Below are 8,499 nucleotides of genomic sequence, written 5' to 3'. Positions count from 1 at the left end.
TGTTCAATGAACCATAAACAATTCATGAACATGCACCTGTGGGACGGTCGTTAAGACACTAACAGCTTACAGACAGTAGGCAATTAAGGTCACAGTTATGAAAACTTAGGACACTAAAGAGGCCTTTCTACTGACTCTGAAAAACACCAAAAGAAAGATGTCCAGGGTCCCTGCTCATACGTGCCTTAGGCATGCTGCAAGGAGGCATGAGGACTGCAGATGTGGCCAGGGCAATATATTGCAATGTCGCCTAAGACAGCGCTACAGGGAGACTGATCGTCCTCGCATTGGCAGACCACGTGTAACAACACCTGCACAGGATCCGTACATCCGAACATCACACCTGCGGGACAGGTACAGGATGACAACAACAACTTCCCGAGTTACACCAGGAACAATCCCTCCATCAGTGCTCAGACTGCCCGCAATAGGAGGGGAGAGGCTGGACTGAAGGCTTGTAGGCCTGTTGGTAAGGCACAGACAAACCCACCGTCGCTGGACCAGACAGGACTGGCAAAAAGTTATCTTCACTGACGAGTCAGGGTTTTGTCTCACCAGGGGTGATGGTCGGATTCACGTTTATCATCGAAGGAATGAGCGTTACACCGAGGCCTGTACTCTGGAGTGGGATCGATTTGGAGGTGGGGGGTCTGTCATGGTCCTGGTGCGGTGATTCACAGCATCATCGGACTGAGCTTGGTGTCATTGCAGGCAATCTCAACCCTGTCCTCCCTCATGTGGTACCCTTCCTGCAGGCTCATTCTGACATGACCCTCCAGCATGACAATGCTACCAGCCATACTGCTCATTCTGTGCGTGATTTTCTACAAGAGAGGAATGTCAGTGTTCTGCCATGGCCAGTGAAGAGCCCGGATCTCAATCCCATTGAGCACGTCTGGGACCTGTTGAATAGGAGGGTGAGGGCTAGGGCCATTCCACCCAGAAATCCAGGAAATTGCAGGTACCTTGGTGGAAGAGTGGGGTAACATCTCACAGCAATAACTGGCAAATCACTCACTCAGCTGCCTCAAGGAGCAGACAAAGTTTATTGATAGGTCTCTGTAAGATATTGGTCTTAACCGCTCCCGGCAAGATCTTTGGCCCCTGGCAATGCCTCCACCACACGCCCCATTAGCCAAGAGTTCCTTGGGGCGGTGTCATCGATGATGACAACAAGGTCACCAGTACTGAAGTTAGGCGGCAGGGTAGCCTAGTGGTTAGAGCGTTGGACTAGTAACCGAAAGGTTGCAAGTTCAAATCCCCGAGCTGACAAGCTACAAATCTGTTGTTCTGCCCCTGAACAGGCAGTTAACCCACTGTTCCTAGGCTGTCATTGAAAATAAGAATTTGTTCTTAACTGACTTGCCTAGTAAAAATTTTTTTTTTAAATGAGTGGAGACTGAAGTGCACATTGTTTTCCTTTCACAACTAGTGCAATTTCTTGTTTAAAGTGCTGTCATTAATCAAATCGAATGATGACCTTTTCTGCTTCATCTAGGTCATCCACAGACAGACTTTATTTTCCAAACGTCAGTTTGAACTTGTCAAGTACCCGTCTGAGGATCGTCATCTGCTAGAGTGGAGTCACCCTTGATTTCACCAGTAGGAATGCGATGTGGACCTTTTCCATATCATTTGTGAACCTAAGGTAGCTTGCTGTGCCATAATCTTGTTCACTTGCGTCACAGAAGTTATGCAGCTGTGCGGTCTTGGCATCATACACCATACAGCTGGTCCAGCTCTGAGAGCCATCTCTTCCATGAAATAGAATGTTCTTCAGGGATGACTTGGTCCCATCCACACTTTAGCTTGCAGAGCTCTTGAAGAATTTGCTTTGCCTTTAATACGAATAAGGCGAGGAAACCTAATGAATCATAAATAGAGCTGACAGTTGAGAGAATAGCTCTTCTTGTAATGGGTCTGTTCTTGACAGTGACTCGGAAGGTAAATGCATCACTTTCAATGTTCCGTCGGATTCTCCAAGCCAAAGAAAGGATAGGTGGGAGCTTGAATGCCCGCAGTGCTGCTTTGTGGGCAAGGACTCACATTGTTAGGGCGGAGAAACAAGTGTCTTGTCAGTATATCCATAATCTTTGGTTTTGCTCAACACTGATTAGCTATTCTTTTATCATTTTTGGATCAACATGCTCGCTGCTTTTCCTTGCATTCAATGATAGGGGCGGCAACAATGTCATACAGTACTCTTTTTGCCCAGACAGTATCAGATCGATGGGTTACACATACTGTACTGAGACAGAGCGGTGTTGTTTCGCTCACTCTGATGCTTTCTCCGGTGAGATAAAGTACATTCAGCCACTTGCGAATTGAGGAACAATCATGAAAAACAGAAGCAAAAGTTCTATTATTTTATATATGCTTCCTTTTTATTGGTTATTTGGCAACCATGAATACACTCCACTTGGGGTAGGGTCGACCCAAGGATCCCGCACTACGCATCTACCCAGGAGGAATAGCCGGATATGTAAATTAGTTGAGAAAACGAAAGTAAGTCTTTCGACGACCGAATATTCATAGACGCTGCTTCTGTTGAGCAAGAGAAACGGGTAAGACGACGATTGTTGTGTATATTCATATAGTTGATGATATCGTTATGTGGACATAGTGTTATAATAGGCCTTCTCTCCTTAAAAAGGTATTCGATGTTAGATGGAGTGAATGTGTGCTCTGTAGAATTAGTAGAAAATAAGACACAGTGGCAGAATAATTTCAACCACACCTTTGTTTTATAACAAAACCGGATAACAATATCTGTCCCGTGAAGTCAGCCTAGTCTCATAGACTAGACATATAGTAAACTTATTCAGTACACTCAAAAGTATATTATATTTGGGATGGTTACATAATAAAGACATATGGTAACTTAAAGATGCACTATGGTTGCTAAAATTCGAATAGCTCGCCTAATATCAGTTTGTGACAAAACAAGCAGTCATTGTGTATAAATATTTTTCGTAACCACAAATATTCTATATATTGTTTGAAGCTGGTGTGCAAAAAACGAAACTTCAGAATGAAAAAAAAGTACCCAATTGTCATACTTGAGTAAACGTATAGAGAGATACCTTAATAGAAAGTTACTCAGGTAAAAGTGAAAGTCACCCAGTAAAATACTACTTGAGTAAAAGTCCAAATGTATTTGGTTCTAAATATACAGTGCATTCGGACTGTTGACTTTTTCCACATTTTGTTACGTTATAGCCTTATTCTAAAATGGATTTTAAAAAAGAAAATGTGGCTTGGTTTTTGCTCTGACTTGCACTGTCAACTGTGCGACCTTACATAGACTGGTGTGTGCCTTTCCAAGTCATGTCCAATCAATTGAATTTACCACAGGTGGACTCCATGGAAACAGGATGCACCTGAGCTCAATAGCAAAGGGTCTGATTACTTATGTAAATAAGGTATTTCTGTTTTATATGTTTAATAAATTAGCAAACATAAAAAAACTGTTTTTGCTTTGTCATTATGGGGTATTGTGTGTAGATTGATGGAAAAAAACGTAAATCCATTTTAGAATAAGACTAACGTAACAAAATGTGGAAAAAGTTGAGGTCTGAATACTTTCCGAGTTCACTGTATTTATAAAAAATCCCTTAACTCAATAGCTCCTTGACCATGTGACCTAGACACCTCAAACCAACATGGGAATGTTCACAGGGTAGAGACATACACTACCTGGCCAAAAGTAGGTGCACACCTGCTCGTCAAACATCTCATTCCAAAGTTATGGACATTATTATGGAGTTGGTCCCCCCTTTGCTGCTATAACAGCCGCCACTCTTTTGGGAAGGCTTTCCACTAGATGTTGAAACATTGCTGCAGGACTTGCTTCCATTTAGCCACAAGAGCATTACTGAGGTCGGGCACTGATAATTGGGAGATTAGGCCTGGCTCGCAGTCAACGTTCCAATTCATCCCAAAGGTGTTCGTTGGGGTTGAGGTCAGGGCTCTGTGCAGACCAGTCAAGTTAATCCACACCGATCTCGACAAACCATTTCTGTATGGACCTCGCTTTGGTCAAGTGGGCACTGTCATGCTGAAACAGGAAAGGGCATTCTTCAAACTGTTGCCACAAAGTTGGAGGCACAGAATTGTCTAGAATGTCATTGTATGCTATAGCGTTAATATTCAGCTTCACTGGAACTAAGGGGCCATGAAAAACAGCCCCAGACCATTATTCCTCCTCCACCAAACTTTACAGTTGGCACTATGCATTCGGGCAGGTAGCGTTCTTCTGGCATCCGCCAAACCTTGATTCATCACTCCAGAGAACGTGTTTCCACTGCTCCAGCCTGCTTGTCATTGCACATGGTGATCTTAGGCTTGTGTGCGGTTGCTCGGCCATGGAAACTCATTTCATGAAGCTCCCAACAAACAGTTCTTGTGCTGAAGTTGCTTCCAGGGGCAGTTTGGAACTCGGTAGTAAGTGTTGCAACCGAGAACAGATGATTGGTACGTGCTGTGCGCTTCAGCACTTGGTGATCCTGTACTACCTGTTCACCCACGCTTCAACACTTGGTGATCCTGTACTCCCTGTTCACCCACGACTGTGTGGCCTTGCACGCCTCCAACACAATCATCAAGTTTGCAGACAACACTACAGTGGTAGGCTTGATTAGTAGAGGTCGACCGATTATGATTTTTCAACGGCGATGCCTATTATTGGAGGACCAAAAAAGCAGATACCAATTAAATTGGCCGATTTTTTTACATTTTTTAAACATATATTTTTTTATTATTATCATTTTTATTTATTACAAAAAACGTTTTTATGTATTTGTAATAATGACAATTACAACAATAATGAATTAACACTTATTTTAACTTAATATCATACATCAATAAAATCAATTTAGTCTCAAATAAATAATGAAACATGTTCAATTTGGTTTAAATAATGCAAAAACAAAGTGTTGGAGAAGAAAGTAAAAGTGCAATATGTGCCATGTAAGAAAGCTAACGTTTCAGTTCCTTGCTCAGAACATGAAAACATATGAGAACATATTAACATGAGTCTTCAATATTGCCAGGTAATAAGTTTTAGGTTGTAGTTATTATAGGAATTATAGGACTATTTCTCTCTATACCATTTGTATTTCATTAACCTTTGACTATTGTATGTTCTTATAGGCACTATAGTATTGCCAGTGTAACAGTATAGCTTACGTCCCTCTCCTCGCTCTTCCCTGGGCTCGAACCAGGAACACAATGACAGCCACCCTCGGAGCAGCGTTACCCATGCAGAGCAAGGGGAACAACCACTCCAAGTCTCAGAGCGAGTGACGTTTGAACGCTATTAGCGCGCACCCGCTAACTAGTTAACCAGTTCACATCGGTTACACCAGCCTCATCTTGGGAGTTGATAGGCTTGAAGTCATAAACAGCGCATTGCTTGACGCACAACGAAGAGCTGCTGGCAAAACACACGAAAGTGCTGTTTGAATGAATGCTTACAAGCCTGCTGCTGCCTACCACTGCTCAGTCAGATACATGCTCATTCAGATTATATGCAACGCAGGACACACTAGATAAACTAGTAATATCATCAATCATCTGTAGTTAACTAGTGATTACGATTGATTGTTTTTTATAAGGTAAGTTTAATGCTAGCTAGCAACTTACCTTAGGTTACTGCATTCACGTAACAGGCAGTCAGTCTCCTTGTGGAGTGCAACGAGAGGCAGGTGTTTATAGTGTTGGACTAGTTAACTGTAAGGTTGCAAGATTGGATCCCCCGAGCTGACAAGGTGAAAATCTGTAGTTCTGACTCTGAACGAGGCAGTTAATCCACCGTTCCTAGGCCGTCATTGAAAATAAGAATGAGTTCTTAACTCGCTTGCCTAGTTAAATAAAGGTGTAAAGACAAAATTGGTTTCCGATTGTTATGAAAACTTGAAATTCGCCCTAATTAATCGCTCATTCCGATTAATCGGTCGACCTCTATTGATTACCAACAATGATGAGACGGCCTACAGGGAGGAGGTGAGGGCTCTCGGAGTGTGGTGTCAGGAAAATAGCCTCACACTCAACGTCAACAAAACAAAGGAGATGATCGTGGACTTCAGGAAACAGCAGAGGGAGCACCCCCCTATCCACACACCCCTATCCACATCGACGGGACAGTAGTGTAGAGGGTAGTAAGTTTTAAGTTCCTCAGCGTACACATCACGGACAAACTGAATTGGTCCACCCACACAGACAGCGTGGTGAAGAAGGCGCAGCAGCATCACCTCTTCAACCTCAGGAGGCTGAAGAAATTCGGCTTGTCACCAAAAGCACTCACAAACATTTACAGGTGCACAATTGAGAGCATCCTGTCGGGCTGTATCACCGCCTGGTACGGCAACTGCTCCGCCCACAACCGTAAGGCTCTCCAGAGGGTAGTGAGGTCTGCACAACGTAACACCGGGGGCAAACTACCTGCCCTCCAGGACACCTACACCACCCGATGTCACAGGAAGGCCATAAAGATCATCAAGGACATCAACCACCCGAGCCACTGCCTGTTCACCCCGCTATCATCCATAAGGCGAGGTCAGTACAGGTGCATCAAAGCAGGGACCGAGAGACTGAAAAACAGCTTCTATCTCAAGGCCATCAGACTGTTAAACAGCCACCACTAGCATTAAGTGGCTGCTGCCAACATACTGACTCAACTCCAGCCACTTTAATAATGGAAAAATGTATGTAAAAAAATGTATCACTAGCCACTTTAAAAAATGGCACTTAATATAATGTTTACATACACTACATTACTCATCTCATATGTACCATATATACTGTACTCGATACCATCTACTGCATCTTGCCTATGCCGTTCTGTAACATCACTCATTCATATATTTTTATGTACATATTCTTCATCCCTTTACACTTGTGTGTGTAGAAGGTAGTTGTTGTGAAATTGTTAGGTTAGATTACTCGTTGGTTATTACTGCATTGTTGGAACTAGAAGCACAAGCATTTCACTACACTCGCATTAGCATCTGCTAACCATGTGCCTGTGACAAAATGTTTGATTTGATTTGATCCCTTTCTGTGATCTTGTGTGGCCTACCACTTCATGGCTGAGCCGTTGTTGCTCCTAGGCATTTACACTTCAATAACAGTACTTACAGTTGACTGGCGCAGCTCTAGCAGGGCAGAAGTTTGATGAACTGACTTGCTGTAAAGGTGGTATCCTATGACTGTGCCACGTTGAAAATCACTGACCTCTTCAGCACGGGCTGTTCTACTGCCAATGTTTGTCTATGGAGATTGCATGGCTGTGTGCTCGATTTTATACACCTGTCCGGAATGGGTGTGGCTGAAATTGCCGAATCCACTCATTTGAAGGGGTGTCCACATACAACTCTTGAACCATAGGAGCTAGAGACACCAAACCAACTTATATTTTCAGGCTAATCTAACTTCAAATTCTTTAAAACCTTTATCAACTATAACTATATAAATGAGAATAAATTAACAATAAAATAACCCACTAAAGGTAATTCTACCATACCAACTTTCAATCGTTTAGGCTATCCTAACTTCCAATTCTTAAAAACCTTTATCAACTATAATTATGTAAATTAACTAACTATACACATTTACATATATTTGTATAAATAACTCACCAACAGTAACTCTTCAACCGTTCAAGCTTGAGACACCAAGCCAACTTTCACATATTCCAGTTATCCTAATTTCAGATTCTAACAAACTTTTATCCACTATAACTATATACATTTGCATAAAATAACCCACCAACAATGTCTCTTGAATCGTTCAAGCTCGAGACACCAAACAAAAAATTGCATGTTCAGGCTATCCTATCAATCAATCGATCTTTCACAAGCTAGCATGCACACCACATTTTCTTCAGGAAATGTACTTGTCTGTTTATTATTTTTATCTGCACGCTCTAGCGCTTATATTACTTAAGTTATTAACACAAACCAACTTCCAAATATGCAGACTCTTGGCATTAAATAACTCACCAACAGTAGCTCTTGAACCATTCAAACTAGAGACACTGTTACAGATTTAAGTTTTTCCATTTATGTTTTGAGGTTGGACTTTTAGCATGAAAAGCACGTTACCATTTTAGGGTGTGCACCGATTGGTGTCACCTCATTAGTCAGTATGTGTTACATCTGCGCTGGTTACCATCGGATAGGTAAAATGTTTGGGGTTTTTTGGAGGAAAAATATGGCGGAAGCGGATGATGATGAAGTGGATTCTGAATCTAATGGCGGTAGAATCAAAGAGAATTGGAATATTGTCCAAAAGAATGGAAAATGGAGCAAAGTAGAGTACAGAGATGAGAATGTCACTTCGTATCTTGTAGGAGTACAGTTTGTAAATGAGGAGCAGATGAACCAATTACCAATCTTAAGGAATCCATTTGAGATATCCAAACTGGTGGAAAGAGTGCTGGGAAGAGTGAAGGCTGTGTGGATCACTAGAGGCGGGCTTGTTTAGATTTTTTGTGCTTCT

The 8,499-nt window shown here is 42.2% G+C and overlaps 1 protein-coding gene across 4 annotated transcripts in view; it reads left to right on the top strand.

Annotated features, from left to right (window-relative positions):
• The first annotated feature begins 2,426 nt into the window (after positions 1 to 2,426).
• LOC118380630 (uncharacterized) overlaps positions 2,427 to 8,499 on the top strand; it is a 36,206-nt gene continuing 30,133 nt past the window's right edge. Inside the window, exon 1 of one of the 4 annotated variants that reach the window (XM_035767624.2) lies at positions 2,427 to 2,564. The gene's annotated coding sequence lies outside the window, so the exon portion shown is untranslated. The remainder of the gene's footprint in view (positions 2,565 to 8,499) is intronic. The other 3 variants (XM_035767616.2, XM_035767608.2, XM_035767629.2) reach the window with 3 other exon arrangements.

Source organism: Oncorhynchus keta, chromosome 4 (assembly GCF_023373465.1).
Source record: "Oncorhynchus keta strain PuntledgeMale-10-30-2019 chromosome 4, Oket_V2, whole genome shotgun sequence".
Lineage (NCBI taxonomy): Eukaryota > Metazoa > Chordata > Actinopteri > Salmoniformes > Salmonidae > Oncorhynchus > Oncorhynchus keta.
Note: the sequence above shows the minus strand (reverse complement) of the source record. Positions and strands in the feature narration are given on the sequence as shown.